The sequence below is a fragment of the Sus scrofa genome, chromosome 10, assembly GCF_054392235.1.
Source record: "Sus scrofa isolate SSC_HxYL_T2T_F1_AM1 chromosome 10, Sscrofa_HxYL_maternal_Yorkshire_Landrace_v2.0, whole genome shotgun sequence".
Classification (NCBI taxonomy): Eukaryota; Metazoa; Chordata; class Mammalia; order Artiodactyla; family Suidae; genus Sus; species Sus scrofa.
In genome coordinates, this window is record NC_139392.1 from 61923380 (window position 1) to 61943600 (window position 20221).

The window sequence follows — 20221 nt, forward strand, 5'->3', positions numbered from 1 at the left end:
CAAAATCTTTAGTCAGTGACATCTGTCCAAGTCAGGGCTCTCCAGAAAAAAAAAAAAAAAAAAAACATAAGGAGTTGATCCAAATGGCCTCCTTGAAAATTTATGCCTCCTATCCCTGTATCTATAGTCCCTGTATCTCCAAAGGTCCTTGGAAAGAGAGATGCTTCTACCTGGAGACACAATAAGAGACTCACTGACTGAAGTTGAAATTATAACTTCTGGAGGGTTACTTTGGGCTCCTCATGCCAGGAAGCTATAGCAGTATTTATAGCTTCAGGGATGTTTGACCCTGATCATCATGGGTGGCAAGGTTTCTTCTACCTAATGAAGACACGAAGGGATATGTTCAGCCTGCAGTTGATCCAATAGAACATCTTTTTGTTCTCCCATCCCCAGTGTCCTAACTGTAAATTGGCTAGTAGAGCAACCATACCCTTACCAGGGCATGGTTGTGAGCAGCTTAGACCACTTAGGAGTGACACACCAAGGAAATAAACTACACAGCAGAAATAAGTGTCCAGTGTGAGGAAAATTTTGAATGGATGATAAAGGAGAAACATTGTATCAGGATCAACAGGAACATCAAAGTATAGAGCTTATCACATTAACTCATAGTTTTTTCCACAGTCATAACCAATTAGAACTATGTAGTAACTGGGCTAAAAAGGGGTGAAATTAATATGGGAATTTTCTGCATTCAAATGTTATATGCAAATTTTACAACTAACATAGGTCTTGGCATAGAGGATGGGGGAGGTTGACAGTGAAGCAACTGCCTTATTTTATAAATACATGTAGATTGAGAGGAAAGAGAATCAAATTTCTGAGCTTTCATGAAGTTAAAAATAGGTACAGATTTTAGAATCATTGGATTTTTCAATGAATAGTTCTACTACAAAAATAAAAAAATATCGTCATTTGCTAATACTAAATCACGTTTGCAAAGGTATTTATTTTTATATCATTGAATAGACAAAAATAACTTTAATAGATTGAATGAAGATAATGTGTCATGAGAAATTATTTTCAGGATAAGCTTGATGAATTTCAAAAAACGAAACAACTGTCAGGAAAAATTTTGAAAATTAATGCATTTAAGGTAATGGATGTTGTATATGAAATAGAGGGCTAGTTTTTTAAATGGGACAATCCAAGCCTCTTTTTATCTAAATTTTAAGATTATATAACACATGAGAAAACTGAAGAGAAGTTAAAAATACTCCTCTTAGCCTAGTGGGAAATATACTCCCTCCTGGAAATAGAGCATGCTGTCATAAAACTATGTTCTTTGAAAGTTTTCAAAAGCTGCAGCCAGGCAATGGAAAACAGTCATTTAGAAGAAGTGGTAGTCATAGCTTACACAGATTTCTTACATTTTCTCAATAATGTAACCTGATTTGAGGATCTATGAAGGGCAGAAAAGGAGAGCATACTGGTAGAGAAATTCTATCTTAATACTCTAAATTTAGCATTTCCAACTGGGTCACTTTGCTGTACAGTAGAACATTGAAAGAACACTGTAAACCAACTATAATGGAAAAAATAAATATCATTCAAAAAATTAGCGTTTCCAAATTCCCCAGATTTGGTTTGGTTTTTTGATGGTCTTAATATCAGTGTTCAAAAAGGTTTTTTTGTTTCATTGGTGTGTGTGTGTGTGTGTGTGTGTGTGTGTGTGTGTGTGTGGTATTGGATCTGTAATCAATACAAAGGAGTATAGCAACACAAGAGAAATGATTCTGCACTTCCTGGCATAGGAATAGGACTCAAACTTCTTAGGAAGTTTCAAGAGGCTACTGCTCTTATAGGACTGCCATTTCATTAAATGCCCATCTTTGTCGCTCAAAGTGGAATTCTTTATTGATGTTATCAATAATGATTTTATTGAAAAGAATGTCTCCTAGAGTCTGTATATAATGAAAACAGTTGTAAAGCCCAGTTTCTGCATTGCAAGAGCTTCAAGACAAGCTGTTGAAATAAGAAGCTAGAAGATCGATTGGCCTTATAATAGGAGGCCATAGCACATGATTGATTAGATTAATTAAGTGATGAATTGAGTGAATACTTAAGTAATTAATGAAGTAAATAATTTAGTAAGGTGTCATTCACATAATGAGGTAAAAAAGAAAGATTCGCTTTTCAACTCCAATTTGGTCTGTCCCTCTAGAATAAACGGAAGGATTTTTTTTTTTTTTTTTAAAGATCTGTGCAGTTTCACTAGTCTCTTGAGACAGGTATTTAAGAGCAGCTTCTTAGAGTGAGGATCATCAAGACAGAATCTACTGACAATATTAGAAATAAAAGCCTTTTATTAGAATTATTCAAAATTCTGTCAAAAATAATTTTTTCTATTGCTTCAAGTAAAAAAACACAATCTTGATTTTTTTTTTCCAAGTAACAGAGAGTGACCATATTCCCCTTTACTGTGAAGACTTTGAATAATACTAATTTTTGTAAATCTCCTTTTTAAGATAATGTCAAGGAGCGCTTTATGTTGAAAAGTGAATACAAATCTACAAATATTAGTAATTCACTGATGAAAGCAGTGTGTAACAGTGGGAAATTTTGGGTTTTTTTCTTGAGTTATTAATAGCATAGATAGGAGTTTCTATTGTTGCTCAGTAGACTAGTATCTATGAAAATTTGGGTTTGATCCCTGACCTTGTTCAGTGGGTTAAGGATCTGGTGCTGCTGTGAGCTGCAGTATAGGTCACAGATACATTTCAGATCTGGCATTCTTGTGGTTGCTGTGGCCATGGTACACACCAGCAGCTGCAGCTCTGATTTGACCCCTAGCCTGGGAACTTTCAAATGCTTCAGGTGTGACCCTGAACAAAGAAGAAAAAAAAGCACACATAAAATTTTAAATTTCATCAAATATAATAACAACAGTAATGTTAAGTTTCTCTTCTGGTTAGGGTTTGTAACATGTCCATGAGGATGTGGGTCTGATCCCTAATTTATCTGTTTTAGGGGTAATACTGAGGTATAAATATCACTTATCCTAGATGATATAATATTAAATATTTTTATAGTAGTATTTTTAAATATTCTGCATCAGGTCACAAAGTATTAGAATACATTTATTTTGGATGTAGCTATGTATAGTACATGTTTAGTTATAAAAGAAATAGAATAAATAAAATTTAAAATATTATAGGTTATAATTTGCTACAGGAAAATAGGAGAGAATTATGGTGGTTCTTCAACCAACCACTTAGATTTAGATTAAATAATGACTTAACTATAACATCTCCCTTTGTAGAAACTCCTCCTCTCCAGCATGAATAAAAGAAAGAGTTCCACTGTGTAACCAAAGAATCCATGTACTCTCCAATGCAGCATAGCACAGACATTTTTAGAATTAGATCAGTGAAAATGTTCACTTGAGGAAAAATAAAACAGAGAAAAACATCCCCCTTTCGACTGAAAGTGATGGTGCTATGTGTATTAGTTTTTGTTTTGTTTCCTTTGCTGCAAAACGAATGACAGCAACGTTAGTAACTGAAAGCAACGCACACAGAATTTCTTCTAGTTACTGTGGATCAGGATTCTGGCCATGCCTTAGCTGGATCCTCTGTTTAGGACCTCACAAAGCTATAAGCAATGTGTTCCCCTGGACAGGGTTCCCACTGGGAATTTGAGTGGAAAGTATCTGCTTCTAAACTCTCATAGGTGGTTGGAGAATCCCCTTTACTTGCAGCTGTAGAATTCCTGACAGCTTGCTCCTTCAAAACTAACAAAGGCAAAAGAGATTTGATGAAGATGAGAGCTACACTTGTATGCAATTACACACATAGTTAAGTACATTCCCTCACCTTGGCTGTGTTCCAGTGGCTGGAAACAAATCACAAGTCCCATCTATACTCAGAAGAACTGGATGACACAAATGCGTGAACACCAGGAGACGGATCTGTCTGCCACACTGTAATTTTACTGTGTTTGTGTTTAAACAATTGTGAGAAAAATGCTGATTTCATCCGTGAGGTCCCCAGTAGTAAGAGAATTTTGTTAAGAGTCCTGGTCATTATTTCATAATTAAAGGTTTTTGAACCCTGAAAGATGTCTGTGTTAGTGAGCTTTTTTTCCATTAATTGGCTGAATATACCTGATAAACTTTGAGTGGGTGTTCTTCTGAGTGAGAGAATAAATTTCAACAAGGGCCAAAAGAGCCAGTCTTAAATGACCCTTCTAGAAATTACTTGGATTAATAAGTCAATATAAAGAAAACTATCTGGAAGAAGAGAGGAGAAATCTATTCAGTTAAAAGACATTCACTCTAAGCATCTCTAAGGCAGTAAATCAAGCAGTTTTACCTCAGCTTTTCTTAAGAAGGAAAGTAGGTACCTGAGGGGTGTCATAGTTCTAGTCCTTCACGAAATCCACAAATGCTGAAGTGGCATCAAAGCAGATGACTTCTCATCTCTTTCCCTTGGAGAATATCTATTCTAAAAAACTGAGTCGTTCTGCCAAGGATAATTTGTAGACACAATGTAAAACATCTGTAATAGGAAGAGAGCCACAGGTTTATTAAAGAGATTTTTCTCTTCCCCACTTTCTTATATATTTTTTAAAAAGTTCATTCTCTGCCTATGGGACCAAGCAGATAAAAAAATAGAAGAAAATATCTTTGATTTTTGACTTGCTTATTTTACAAAGGCTCTGGGGTCTACAAGGTGAAACTGCCTATAAGAAATTGTAAAAGAAAACCCTTGGAAAAAATTAATCTTTCCTTGAGCTGGTAGGCAAGCGCATCGGAGACAAGTCAAGTTGTGGCTCATGGCCCAGCCATAATTTAATGTTGGAGTGGCTGGAATCAGCAATGTCTTAAGGCCCTAAAGCTGTATGCTTAGCAATGTGATGTGAGAAGGGGTGACGGGTTGAATACACATCATAAAGGGATGTAATCAGTTTGGGAGACAAGTTGAGATCATGAGTCGTCTCAAGGATAAGCTTTGGTGTTGAAAACTCAGATTAATTTAGTGCTATTTCCTATGTTCATAAACGTGTGCTTGTATAATCTTGCATGTTAAAAATTTCTCAGCTTAATTTTGATTACTGAGAAGATTGAAAGATAACACCTATATACACAAAATATCTTAGGCTTTTCAATAATGTCTAGGATTATAAAGAAATTCTGAAAACAAAAAGATTGAGAAGTGTTGTTTTAAAGAACCAATTGAGATGATAGAATTTATATAATAAATTTAGGTAATATAAACTTGTACTTTATAATTTATATGAATTTATATAATATAATTTGTAAAAAGTATTAGTTCTAAGCGCATTGTAATTTCCTTTGTTACATTATTGTGATCCATGAGTTAAGATTTATTCTGAATATTTTTAAAATATTTTATTAATTTATAAATATGGTTATCACAAAGTGTATTATCTAAAGATATTTTCAATATGTCATATATCTCTCCATGGATATGGGATATTGGACATAAGACTCTCCCAGTTCATGCCAGTATCTAAGCCTGCTATATATTTAATAAAGATGTATCATCTTTCAAGAACTTTTTAAGTACAATCATTTCATATTTTTGAGGCTTGGTTTTTCGTGTTCAATTATACAATGATTCACTCATGCTTGAAAAGAGCATGTATATTATACTATAGTCATTGCTCTCTCTATGCCAATTAGACCAAATGTGTTATTTGTTTCACCAGTATTCTTACATCCAAATTATTGTTTGTCTGGCTCTTTATCTGTTTATTTTTTTTTTCCTGAGGAGTTGTGTATATAATTCTGTCCTTTCGAACTTGACATTTTATAAGCATGCATTTTTCTTGTATCTCTAAAATTTTTCTTAATGAGGTATAATTCCATAATATTATTATGCATATACCACCTTGATGGGTTGCTCTGTATATCCTTTTTGATTATTTTTTCTTTCGACTTTGCTGAATCCTTAATTTTTCTATGATTTCTCTTTTGAGCTATCTATGGGTATATGAAATTCCCTACTTGATCTGCACTTGACTGTATGACAGCACGTGTACCTTAGTATGTCACAAACCAAGTACATGATCTTACCTCCAAAACCTTGCTAATGCTTCTTTTTTACGATAAGTTTAACTTTTTAGTTTCTTGGAAGACATCTATAATTTATTTCTCTCACATTACACATTCAGTTTTCAGAATATAGTATTGCCTCTACCTTCAAAATAGATTCAGCCACTTCTCACTATATTACTAATCTACTCCAAACTAGTTTCTTGCCTCTGAATTATTCATTTTTTATTATGTGCATCTTTCACTAAAATCTAATATATCTATAAAACCCTACACAGATAGTGAGTCTATATATTTTCACCTGCAACAACTAATTAGATCACAAATATTTCATTACCTGCATCCAGGGATTCCCCTCGTGCCCTCTCCTAGTCACTAATTACAAAGTCTGTCACAATAGATTAATTAATTTCACCTGCTTTATACAATCTAAGAATACATTAATTCTCATTTAAGTCTCACTTCTGCTGTCCAATATAAGGTTTGTGAGATTCACATGTTGTTGTGTGGGGCATTAGTTTCCGAAACTCGGTCTCTGTATACCAGCACTGAGGCACTAAATTGAATCACAGTTGAAGTAGAAAAAAATAGTCTTTTTGCTTTGCCAGGCAAAGGAGGCCACAGCACTCTAGTGCCCTCAAAACCTTGTGTCCTCCCCTGGAGGCAGTGGTGAGGAGTCTTACAGTGTCTAAGGAGCAGGGCATGATCAACTGTGGACATTCTTCTAATTGGTTGGTGGCGTGGTAATTGGAAGCATCATCAACCTTCTGGTTCCAGCTGGTCTGGGATTCACATGATTGTAGGCAGCATTCCATTAACTTCTTCCACCTGGTGGGGTTTCAGTGTCTGCAGAACAGCTCAAAGGACATAGCTCACAATATTATCTGCAGTCCTTGACGAAGAACTAAATGGCTTTGATTTTGCTTAATGGCTAAATTCTTATTGTTTTGTCTTGCTTGGCTGTTTTCCATTTTTCCTGCATTTTCTCACTCCTATGATTATTTTTATTCTTTGATTAAAGGTTTTCTACTAACAAAAGACAGGCAGAGGACATGGATAGCTGTTTATTTTGGGAAGGCCTCATAGGGGCCTACTCAGAAATAGATTTTTTTTAATTTTCATTCCTCCATAGTATTCAAATAGATATACCACAATCATTGGTTTGTTTTATTGTTCCTGGTCACTGGGTGTTTTTCTAGCGTGAGTCAAATAAAGCTGCTCTGAGCATTAATAACCATGAATTTGGAAACATATGCCTCCATTTTTGTTGGATACATTCCTATGAGTGGAGTTGCTCAGTAATTAAGTTTATTTGCATACTAGGACTCACAAAAAGGAGGCTGCTCCAGCAGCCCAGCCCACATCACAGATTTAAACCTAAGTTGGCCACACTTATTGTAAACACCTGTCAGAGAAACCCGACCTACACCAAACACAATCCTCCAACTCAGCTCTAGCTTATTTTACTATGGAAAATAGGACCTACGGGCATCATATGGAAATCACTCGCCTTCTTGCCCATCATGCCCTGCTTTGCATTGCCTGCCTCTACTAATGCTCTATAAAATTCACTCTTGCTCCAGATCCCTTGGGAAGAAGGCTACTCTGCTTGTGATCCCACTCCATGAGTCATTTTCCCTTGAATGAAGGACATCAAACTCATAACTAAGTTTTTCACAAGACTTGACCCAAAGAAAGCTGCTAAAGTGTTTGAAGCTTCCGGGAACAGCCTCTAGACCCAGGGGAAGGTACCCCAGACTCCTTTTGGTTCACCACCTCTTGAGCCACTCTCCAGGGATCTTGGGTAAGCTTCTCCCAGATTACATACACGGTGCTTGTCTTGTGATCTGAGCTCTTCGAATATGGTTATCATAAAACTTCCATGTAGAAAATTGGGGTGCGAAAGACTTCAGAGCTGCAACATTTGGGTTTTTAACTGACCCCATTTACAAGGGAAGCCCCTTTGGGAGATTCTGACAGGTCCCAGGAGCTGTGCACAGACAGCTAGAAGGAGTAAATCTGGTTGAATTAGGGAAGGTTATTTCCCAGATAAAATAATAGGTGTCCTTCGATGTAAAAGGAGTAAGTAGATGGCAGCAGTTAGGGAACTTGCAAAGCTGTGAGGTAAAGCCACAGCATAAACCACTCGGGGACTTGAAGAAATAAAGTAAGACAAGACATTCAGATTTTTTTTTTTTTGTTTGTTTGTTTTTGGTTTTTTTTGAATAATATATCAAAATCTAAGTAGGCACAAAATGAACTTTTAAAAACCATTAGGTCTGTCACTATAAAGAAATCTTGTAAAGGAATAATAGATCTATTGCTAGTGGGAATCTCAGAAGCCAAAACTACAAAATGGATGGGCAAGTCTTGAGCATTTAAAAGCTGTTAGAAATACAACTGTTTCTACATTAAAAACAAAGCTTTTAGAGTGCTTGCCACTTAACGAAAACTGCTGAGCTAGGATAGATTGGTTAAATTGGCATTAGTCAATTCACCAAATAACCTCAGGAAAATTTCTGAGTATAGAGGTACATTGTAACACACCACAAAATACCCAACTCAGTGACACATCCCTGTTAGGTATTAATCTGGGTTTACGAGACTGAAGGCTTAGCTAAAGAAATGAGATCAAAGAATTAAGCACACCACTTCTGCTTATGCCTAAGAACTGTGATCCTGGAAGCTATTGATATCTAAAAAAATGGCAAAATCTCACTAAGACAACCTAGAGTTGCAATAGCCATTAATAAAGAATATCCCATTTACAAAACTGTTCATTTTAGAAGTGCATGTGAAAGCAGAGATTTCTCAAATCAAACAAATAGAATGAGATATTCAGTTGCCATGAAGAAGCCTCCAAAAATTAAAAATTCCAAAATAGCTTCATTGAAAAGGTTCATTGCAAAAAGCTAGTGAAAAAATAGGGACATAAGAGGTACCTAAAACAGGTAACTGTAAGACTGATGTGACTTACTAATCCCTTTCAGCTCTTCTTTATCTGACCACTCAGTCTACAAATGCTCTACTTTAATTGCCTTTCCACTCTGAAAGACTACAAGATCATAAATAAGAGGCAAACCCTTTCACACCAACTTGAATATCCCCATTATCAACTCTCAGACAAGGGCAGCATTTGGGCCATTCCCAGGGTTGCTGGGACCCTGAGGGATGCTCCAGTAAATTACTACCAATTATCCCCTTAAACAGCCAAGGGGAAACAAAAAGTAATGGAAAACCTGGCTAAGTTCTGGTATATACCCAAATTACATTCTCTAAACCCCACTCCCTCCAGAGCATGCAGATGGGATCCTGGGAAAACTTGTGGAAATCTGCAAAAGCATGAGAATTCTTATCAGTCAGCGGTAGTGCCTGGAGGAGAGAGGAAAGTGAAAATGAACATAGTTCTTTCCTTTCCAAATTTACATTTTTGTAAATTTGGTTTTGAAGAACGCATTGGTTGTTCATCCTTTCTCTTCCAGAAACAGCTATTACCTTCTGTTTGTCTTGCTTTGTGTCCTGAGAATTGGGCTTGGCTTTCTCCCTGCCTGGGACATGCAGGTTCTTGTGTTTGCAGGCAGTTCAATCACCAGGTTGAGGGTCCCAAAATACAGGCAGATAAAAATGTGGGTTGCACTCTATTTGCAGCTAAAGTTCTACCCACTGTTGCAGCTCTCAGGGAAATTGTCTTAAGTCCTTTATTTTTGGCTGTTTTTGGAATCAGCTCTGGATTTGGGGTCCATAATATCTTTGAGGGTTTTTCAGTATTGCCAGGGATGTTAAGTGTTCGTCCCTCTCAGAAATACAGAAACTAGCCCAGATGTTTCTCAAGTTCATGAAATTTAGGAAAATTTTTTAAACAAATCTGGTGTGTTGGTTGATTTAATTAAAACATACATTTCTTTAGAGTTTTCAGTATTAAATATAATGTAGAAATGTAATTTTATGCTCCATAGTTTGACGAAAAGTTAAATAAACCTATGGTCTCTCAGAGAATTTGTCAATAAAGAGAGAGAATATTATTACTGCTTAATGGCTCATGAAATTTTTAAGACTAAACATAACTTTTAAAAAGTAAATTAAATAGATATGAGATAAATGTGTAAATAAAAATTTCCAACAGTTAGGCTTTACATAAAATATATTTACTTAAACATAGTTTACAAAATCTTTTGGATAACTTGAAACTTTAAACTTATACTGAGATGAACTAAATGATGTATAATGTATTGAATAAAGTAATTTTCAGATAAGAAAAAATACCAAAACAATTACTAAACATAGGTTTATCCACATTTTTCTTCCTTTTATAGATAAACTAAAGATATTTGGGTTTATTAAACATGTTTTGTGCCACATTGAACAATCTACTCTGAGAAAAAAGTATTTCTAGAAATTATAAAATGCATTTATAAGTTTACCAGTTCACAGAATGCTAGAGTAACAGTCTTTTATTGCTTGTTTCTTAGTTTTCATTAGGAGTTAAGGATTCTGTGGGTTAAGAATTTTAATCAACATGTGTAATTAAAACTACTTAGAAATAATGAGTTAAAGGAAACAGATGTGCATAAAAAGTAGATTGACCCCCCACTTGTTCCAGAATGAGAAGGAAAAAAAAAAAAAAAGGGACACGGAGTTCCCATGGTGGCACAGTGGTTAACGAATCTGACTGGGAACCATGAGGTTGCAGGTTCGATCCCTGCCCTTGCTCAGTGGGTTAACGATCCAGCGTTGCCGTGAGCTGTGGTGTAGGTTGCAGACGCAGCTTGGATCCCGCACTGCTGTGGCTCTGGTGTAGACCGGTGGCTACAGCTCCGATTAGACCCCTAGCCTGGGAACTCCATATGCCGCGGGAATGGCCCTAGTAAAGGTAAAAAGAAAAGTCGGGGGGGGGGGGCAGACTTCAACGGATATAAAAGAGTGTAACAGGTTTGTGGAAAAGAAATCTTGAGAAAGGTATATGTGGTCAAGCTGGCTAAGATTGGAATGGATTTATTTCAGTTTTTTTAAATGAGTGTTAATATCAAAAGTACATTGGTATAAAATTAGAATGTGGTTTTCTCTCTGTTAAAAGGATAAAGTGTCCTTGGATTATTGATCTTTTTTTATAAAGAGATTGTGAAAGGTATATTTGATCTTTTGGGTAATCTACCTGGAAAGGAAAGATTTGGAGTCTTAACAAACCAGTGACTTGCCCTGTACTTAGCAATGAAACATTACTAAAGATATAGATGGATTAAAAATTAAGAGTTGTAGTTTACATGTATTTGAATCCAAAACTTACTGAACTTCTAATAGCCTATTATGATATCACTTAATATACCATACTAGAGGAAATAAAAAAAAAAGAATCTGGAGTTCCCGTGGTTAACGAATCTGACTGGAAACCATGAGGTTGCAGGTTCGATCCCTGCCCTTGCTCAGTGGGTTAATGATCCAGCGTTGCCATGAGCTGTGGTATAGGTCGCAGATGCAGCTCAGATCCTGCGCTGCTGTGGCTCTGGCGTAGGCCAGCAGCTATAGCTGTGATTCGACCCCTAGCCTGGGAACCTCCATATGCCTCAGGAGCAGCCCAAGAAATGGCAAAAAGACAAAAAAAAAAAAAAAAATCTCAGCTATAAATCCTGCCTATAGAAGAAATCATTCATAATGGAATATAATAATTGAAAATAATTTCTGCTTTGACTGATGTCAAAGGATCTAAGTTTTGCTTTCAAGAAATGTGGACTGTTCTCTCAGAATTCTGATTTTAAAAAATGTCCAGAAGAGGCAAAAACCTCACTTCCTGATGAGATGTATGTATCTACACATGTACTTGCATTCATATATATGAATATAGAAAAAATATGAGCCAGATGTGAAAATGATATGTGAGAGAAAAAAGAATATATAGTGTCCACCCACATACACAAAATAATGGATTCCATAAATATAATGGCAGAATAAATAAATGAAACTAGACAATGAAACCAGATAGTTCTGGGGGAGGGGGACAAGACAGCAGAGTACTGAGTAAGAGGTCACACTCACCCTCTCCCACAAACACATCAAAAAAACACATCTACATGCCAAACGACTCACACAGAACATCAACTGAATGCTGGCAGAAGAATTTAAACCTCCAAAAAGGGGAGGAAACTCTTGACATAACTTGGTAGAACAAAAGAAAAAAAGAGAGAGAGAGAAGGAATCAGGACTGCACTAGCATTCCCAAGAGGGAGCAGTGAAGAGGAAAAGAACCCCACACCTCGGGAAGCCACCTAACCGATGGAAAGATCAGCAGAACCCAAGGGACCTCAAAGTCGCCAAGAAAAGTGCAGCAGCAGGTCTGAGATCAGAAAAGCAGAGTGAGGGCTGCACAGATCATCTGAACCACTGGCACAGACACCACAGCCTGGGATGCTCGGGTGGGGCTGGGTGCTGAGACTTAGGCTCCGGAGGATCCTGCAACTAGGAATTGCCTGTGTAGTACCTCCTAAGTGGGCTAAGTGAGAGGGATCACTTCATGCATGGTCTACAGGTGGCAGGGGCAAACTACTGCAGTTATCACTGACTCTAGAGACAGTCGTGTCCCACTCCCACTAGGGGTCCCTGAACGGACACCACCTGCAGTTCCAATCACCTCAGAGGAGGGCATTGCAATCAAACACAAGCTGTTGCTCTCACTCCCCTGGGAACTCACAAATCCTGCTGCTGTTACTGCCAAATGCTCTGGTCACCTTGCAGATCCCACTAGAGCTCATTACCCACTTCCCAGGGCCCTGCAACTAGGAGTAGCCTGTGCCACCTTCCTGCAGGTCCTTGCTGCTGTTGAGAGCCCAACAACCAGGCACTGACTGCTGGCCCTACCCATTGCCTCCTTCTCCCTGAAAACACATTGAGCATCCTGGGGATAACAGCCTGCTCACACTGAAGAAAGAGACAGCAAATATTCAAACTCCCACACCAAAAATAAATAGTAACTCCCCAAAAAATACAAAGGGGTATTCTTGAATAGAAGTAGCCTTACAAGACTACAGTTTGGCTTCCCCAAACTCACAGAAAAAGAAAAACACAAGAAGATGAAGAAGCTCAGAAACCATTCCCAGTTAAAGCAGCAGGAGAATTCACCTAAAGCAGTCAACAATGAAACAGACCTCTGCAGTCTGACAGACTTGCAATTCAAAAGGGAGATAGTGAAAATACTGAAGGAATTAAGAGAGGATATGAACAGTAATGCAGATTCCCTCAGAAAGGAACTAGAAAATATAAGGAAGAGCCAAGAAAAACTATAAAATTCATTTGCAGAGATACAAACCAAGCTAAAGGCAATAAAGAGCAGAATCAATAATGCAGAGGAATGAATTAGTGACGTAGAAGATAGAACAATGGAAATCACCCAAACAGGACAGCAGACAGAAAACCAAATGAAAAAACATGACAGCAATATAAGAGACGTGTGGGATAATATAAACTGGGCCAATCTATGCATAATAGGAATTCCGGAAGGAGAATTAAAAATATATTTGAGGAAATGATGGCTGAAAACTTTCCAAACCTAAAGGAAACTGATATCAAGATACAGGAAGCACAGAGGGCCCTGAACAAGTTGAACCCAAACAGGCCCACACCAAGACATATTATAATACAGATGGCAAAAGTTAAAGATAAAGAGAGGATTCTAAAGGCAGCAAGAGAAGAGCAAAGTATTAATTATAAGGGAACCCCCATAAGGTTACAGCTAATTTCTCTACAGAAACACTAAAGGATAGAAGGGTGTGGCAAGATATATTTAAAGTGCTGAAAGGAAAAAATTTGCAACTTAGCATACTCTATCCAGCAAGAATATCCTTTAAAATAGAAGGGAAAATAAAGAATTTCTCCAACAAACAAAAGCTGAAAGAGTACAGCAATACAAAACCCATTCTAAAAGAAATACTGAAGGGACTTCTCTAAAAAAAAAAAAAAAAAAAAAAAAAAAAAAAAAAACAAACGAAAAAAAACAGAAGGGAAAGAATTAGGATGGAGGAAACCACAAATGGAAAGCAGTCACTTAAATAAGCCAGCATACAGATCTAAACATGAAGATGTTATAAATAAATAAATAAAGAAGACATCAAAATCATACAATGTGGGGAAGGAAAGTAAGAAAATATAGATTCTTTTTTTATTTTAATGATGTGTTTGAACCTATATGACTATCAGGCTAAAGCAAGCAGATATTTCTGGATTGAACAAATTCATTCTTGGCAACTCACTTGACAGGCAAACACCAATTCTTGAAAACAATTTTCTATTCTTGATGAGTTTTGTCAAAAAATTAATCACTTATGTATATGTAAGTCTAATTTTGGAAACTATAATATCTTATTGCTATATTTATCCTAAATAGAATACCATGCTCCCTTGACCTCTGCAGCTCTTTTGTAGCCTTGAAATCAGGTAGTGTGCATCTCCTTTTTTTTTTTTCTGAGTAGTATATTTTATACCTGTTTTCTTTATTTCTTCTGTTCATTCTTGTTGGGATTAATTTTATCAATATTTAAAAATAAACTTTAAATTTTAAAATTTTATTATTACTTGCTTTTTCTTGCATTGATCTATTTTCTCCTCTTTTGAAATGTCCTTTCTCCTACTTATTTTAGGTTTGAATTCTGCTTCATTTTCTAGCATCTTAATAGCAAAATTTAGATCATTACTGTTATACAGGTTAGAATTTTATTTCATCTGGATTGGAATGGCTTTATGCTTACTTCCAGTAGCACCTGGATATCTTGCTTTGACTTGTTCAAGAAAAATTCTAGACTAATTAACCAGCTAACTAATGAATTATATTGCACTCATTAAAGTCCAAAAGTTTTTGGTTGACATCCAGGGTCAGTTTGTTTGATGACAACTCTCACCTGGTTTGTCAACCTGGCTTGACTATGTGACCAGAAAGGGGTAAAAAGGCATGTTATCTCATTCTCTCTCTCTGAGAAAGCCTGCATTGAGCTTTTCTAAAATCGATATTCATCACAACAAATTTTGGCAGTTTAATCTTGAGATAAATTAATAATAATGAATAATAAGATTTTAAGGGCACAGCATGTTGTTGTATCTCGTATGATCACTGGAGATAGACACACTCTCCCTTCTTGTAGTTTTTATTTTATACAATTTGGTTCTCTTCATTTTTACTGAGAAAAGATTTTTTTTTACAATATCTTGAATGCATTACATGCTTTAAAAAAATCTGGGTTTTACCACCCTAGCAATATTTTCAAAAATTGTATTTTGTAATAGATTCCTTGTCTCAAAATACTTTGCAGGTTTGACATATGCTAAGATTTGATCTAAAACTTTTGTTTTATTTTTATTTTTTGGCTTTTGTCTTTTTAGGGCCTCACCTGCGGCATATGGAGGTTCCCAGGCTAGGGGTCTAATCGGAGCTGTTACTGCCAGCCTATGCCAGGGCCACAGACAGCAACGCCAGGTCTGAGCCGCGTCTGCGACCTACACCACAGTTCAGGGCAATGCTGGATCCTTAACCCACTGAGTGAGGCCAGGGATCGAAACCACAACCTCATGGTTCCTAGTTGGATTCATTTCCGCTGTGCCAGGATAGGACCTCCAAAACATTTTTTCAAGAGTAAGAAATTCTATAAATAAATTTAAATTTGATAATTTTCTCAAATATTTTTATAAACTAACTTCATGGCTTGTAAAATATGTCACTTCCAAAGCTGATCTGGGATTCTTTTTACCAGAAAACATCTATACTAATAATAAAATATGTATGAATTAATGTTTGCAAAAATTATACAAATTATCATTATTCTAAATATTCTTATCACAATGATAAAAGTATTCTAAGCTTTCAATAAAATATACTTTTATGGTGTTCCTTTTGTAGATCTGGGGCTAAAAAAAAGTTAATGAAGACAGGCTTGCACTTACATTTCAGCTTTAAACCTTTGAGATTTGTTCTTCTGAGTCTCAAGAGCAGGTAAGACAATGAGCAGTCCTTCATTCTAAACTCAAAGAAGAAATAGGTGTTGTTTCTAGTGTGTACTTTATGTACAGTCCTTTGAAGTCTTTATAGGCGCCCTTCTAAGGATCTGACCTTCAGATCAAAAGATTAAAGGAAAAATATATAAAAGCAAAGAAGCACCATTTCCCCCTAGATTTTGTGGAAATGGCATTTCCTCTTTGAGGCCAAAATGTGTCTTTTTTCAAATCTATTTGTTGTCATTGTTATGTTTGTACAGATTGACTTAAGAAGTATTTATATATGGCTTTATTTTTGCCAAGGACAGCTTTACACTAGAGACACAAAAGTGCATAAGCATGGTTGTTAATTTTACTCTTCAGTGTTACTCTTCGTAGCATTATATATAGTCATATTTAAACACAGTCTTGTGTTAAAATAGATGCATATTTGATCTAAATTTGATCATGTCTTTATTAACTTATCACCTGTGTAATGGTTAAAGTATTGAGCATTTGCATATTGAAACAAGTTTTCTCTAGTTTAAAAGGTGATAATTCTTCTATTACAAGGTTATATTGGCCATTTGATTATGTCATGCAGAAGAGTCTGAGAAAGTGTAGAATGCTTGGCACATAGTAAGTGATTAGTAAGAGAATAAACTTTAAATATATTGTTCTTCATTCGTATTGTCATCGTCACCATCATCATTAGTTTCTCAGTTTTATAATATACAGTAATTCATCTGTATGGTTATTTTAGACTGGAACCTTGTACTAGATATGAGAGATATGTTGCTACTGTTATAATAGTTTTGTTACCTTAGCAGAAAATAGTATGTAGAAATATTACTCACTTTTCAATGTTATAGGAAGATATAAATGATTAGATAAATTGCATATTTTTACACATAAAAGTGTAGAATATATTAGTCCAACAATATGAATGTAATCATCATTATTTTTGTTTTTGTCTTCCTTTTTACATGTGATCTATGGTAACTTTTAAGATTTTTATTTCTCTTCTTACTTTGTTTTTCACCTTAGGATATTTTCCTGCTTGTTAATAAGTTAAAAATGATGTATACTAATATATTAAATGAATATCAAGATTTCTGATCTGAAAAGTCCTAAGTCAGAAGGTCACATCTGTTTTATTAGCACATGTGTTTACCTTCAGTCTTTTTAAAATAAATATTTGCGCATGTATTTTATTTTATTTTATTTTATTTTATTTTTAATTGTTATTTCCCCAATACAATTTTTTCTACTGTGCAGCATGGTGAGCCAGTTATACATACATGTATATATTTTTTTCTCACATTATCATGCTCCGTCATAAGTGACTAGACATAGTTCTCAGTGCTACACAGCAGGATCTCATTGCTAATCCATTACAAAGGCAATAGTTTGCATCTGTTAAACCCAAGCTCCCAATCCACCCTACTCCCTCCCCTTCCCCATTGGCAAGCTCAAGTCTATTCTCCAAGTCCATGATTTTCTTTTCTGTGCAAAGGTTCCTTTCTGCCATATATTAGATTCCAGATACAAGTGGAATATCATATGGTATTTGTCTTTCTCATTCTGATTTACTTCACTCAGTATGACAGTCTCTAGGTCCATCCATGTTGATTGCAAATTGCATTATTTTGTTCTTTTTTATGGCTGAGTAGTATTCTGCTCTTTATATATACCACCTCTTCCTAATCTAATCATCTATCGATGGACATTTGGGTTGTTTCCATGTCTTGGCTATTGAGAATAGAGCTGCAATGAAAATGCGGGGTGCATGTGTGTTTTTTAAGGAAAGTTTTGTCTGGATATATGCCCAAGACTGGGATTGCTGGGTCATATGCTAGTTCTATGCATAGATTTCTAAAGTACCTCCATACTGTTCTCCATAGTGCTTGTAGCAGCTTACATTCCCACCAACAGTGCAGGAGGGTTCCCTTTTCTCCACACCCCCTCCAGCATTTGTTATTTGTGGACTTACTAATGATGGCCATTCTGACTGCTGTGAGGTGGTATATCATGGGAGTTTTGATTTGCATGTCTGTAATAATCAGGCATGTTGAGCACTTTTTTCATGTGCTTGTTGGCCATCTCTCTCTCTTCTTTGGAGAATTGTCTGTTCAGGTCTTTTGCCCATTTTTCAGTTGGATTTTGGCTTTGTTGCTGTTGAGTTGCATAATTTCCTTGTATATTTTAGAGATTTAGCCCTTGTCCATTGTGTCATTTGAAACTATTTTCTCCCATTCTGTAAGCTGTCTTTTGGTTGTCTTTTTGGTTTCCTTTGCTATGCAAAAGCTTGTCAGTTTGATAAGGTCCCCTTTGTTTATTTTTGCTTTTCTTTCTGTTGCTTTGGGACACTGACCTGAAAAAACGTTTGTAAGGCTGATGTCAGAGAATGTTTTGCCTGTGTTCTCTTCCAGGAGTTTGGTGGTGTCTTGTTTTATATTTAAGTCTTTCAGCCATTTTGAGTTTATTTTTGTGCATGGAGTGAGAGTATGTTGTAGTTTCATTGATTTGCATGTAGCTGTACAGGTTCCCAGCAATGCTTTCTGAAAAGACTTTTTTTGTTTGTTTGTTTTTGCTTTTTTTGTTGTTGTTTCTTTTTCCCATTTTATGTCTTCCCTCCTTTTTCAAAAGTTAATTGGCCATAGGTGTCTAGGTTTATTTCTGGATTCTCTATTCTGTTCCATTGGTCTGTATATCTGTTTTGGTGCCAGTACCACACTGTCTTGATTCCTGTGGCTTTGTAACATTGCCTGAAGTTTTGGAGAGTTATGCCTCCTATGGTTTTTGTTCCTCACGACTGGTTTGGTGATTCTGGGTCTTTTGTGATTCCATATAAATTTTTAGATTGTTTGTTCTAGTTCTGTGAAAAATGTCGTGGGTCATTCAATAGGGATTGCATTGAATCTGTAGATTGCTTTGGGTAGTATTTTTACAATATTAATTTTTCTAACCCAGGAGCATGGAATATCTTTCCGTTTCTTTACATCTTCTTTCATATCTTTGATTAATGTTTTATAGTTCTCTGCATATGCATCCTTTACCCCCTTGATCAGATGTATTCCCAGGTATTTGATTTTTGGTGGTGCAATTTTAAAAGGTACTGTATTTTTGTATTCCTTTTCTCATATTTCATTTTTAGTATGCAGAAATGAGACTGATTTCTGAATGTTAATTTTATATTCTGCTACTTTGCTGAATTTGTTAATCAATTCAAGTAGTTTTTGGGTATCTTCAGTATTTAAAATGAATAGTACTATCTTCAGGTAAATTACAATCTGTGTATGGGAAATACAGCAGAAGGAATGGTAGACACTGTTGGCTATTGAAGGAAGTGACTTTGTCTTTTTTATGTTTAAGGTTCTCATTCTTGATCACATTCTTGACAGCACTATTTGAAGCTTCTATGTAAAGTTAGGCTTCCACCATTCCAGCTTTCCTTAAGCAATTTTGACTTATGTTTTTAGACAGTGACACATTGCACATGACTTTCAAAACTACTATGTTTTTATTGTGGCATACTTTATATTCTGTGAAATGCTCAGATATTAAGGGTTCACTTAAATTTGATGGCTAAATATCAAGGCACAGAACATTTTCACAATCCTACAGGGTTCCCATTATACCTCTTTACAGTCAAGCCAGACAAGAGCCCTACCAAAAAGAAATCCTTGAGCTAGTTCCTAACCCCATAATTTAGTTTTGTCTCTTCTATAATTTCATGTAAATAGAATCATACGGTATGTATTCTCTTTTACTCCCAGCCTTATTTGCTCTCAATGACACATGTGAAATTGTTGATGCTTTTATATCAGTAACTTGAAGTTTCTGTTGTGACTCAGTGGGTTAAGAACCCAACTAGTATCCATAAGGATGTGAGTTTGATTTCTGGTGTTGCTCAGTGGGTTAAGGGTCGAGTATTATCATAAGCTGGGTTATATGTCTCACATGAAGCTTTGATCCTCTGTTGCTGTCACTGTGATAGTTGATAGTTGATAGTTGCAACTCTGATTCAACCCCTAGCCTGGGAACTCCCATATGCCACAATTGCGGCCCTAAACAGAAAAAAAAAAAAAAATTAATATCAGTAACTCAGTTTTTCTAGTTCTGAGTAGCATTCCCCTGTGTTAATATACTGTAATGTGTTTATCCGTTTTCATTTTGGTAAAAATCTAGTTTCCAGTCTTTGGCTCATATGAATAAACTTATAACGAGCATGCTTTAAAAGGCTTTTTG

The 20221-nt window shown here is 35.9% G+C and overlaps 1 protein-coding gene across 2 annotated transcripts in view; it reads left to right on the forward strand.

Moving 5' to 3' along the window:
• The window catches only part of LOC110255677 (uncharacterized), a 1749062-nt gene that overhangs the window by 622856 nt on the left and 1105985 nt on the right, over nt 1-20221 (forward strand). For both annotated transcript variants that reach the window (XR_014817781.1, XR_014817783.1), the window contains 2 exons: nt 7606-7826; nt 15897-15989. The gene's annotated coding sequence lies outside the window, so the exon portion shown is untranslated. The remainder of the gene's footprint in view (nt 1-7605; nt 7827-15896; nt 15990-20221) is intronic.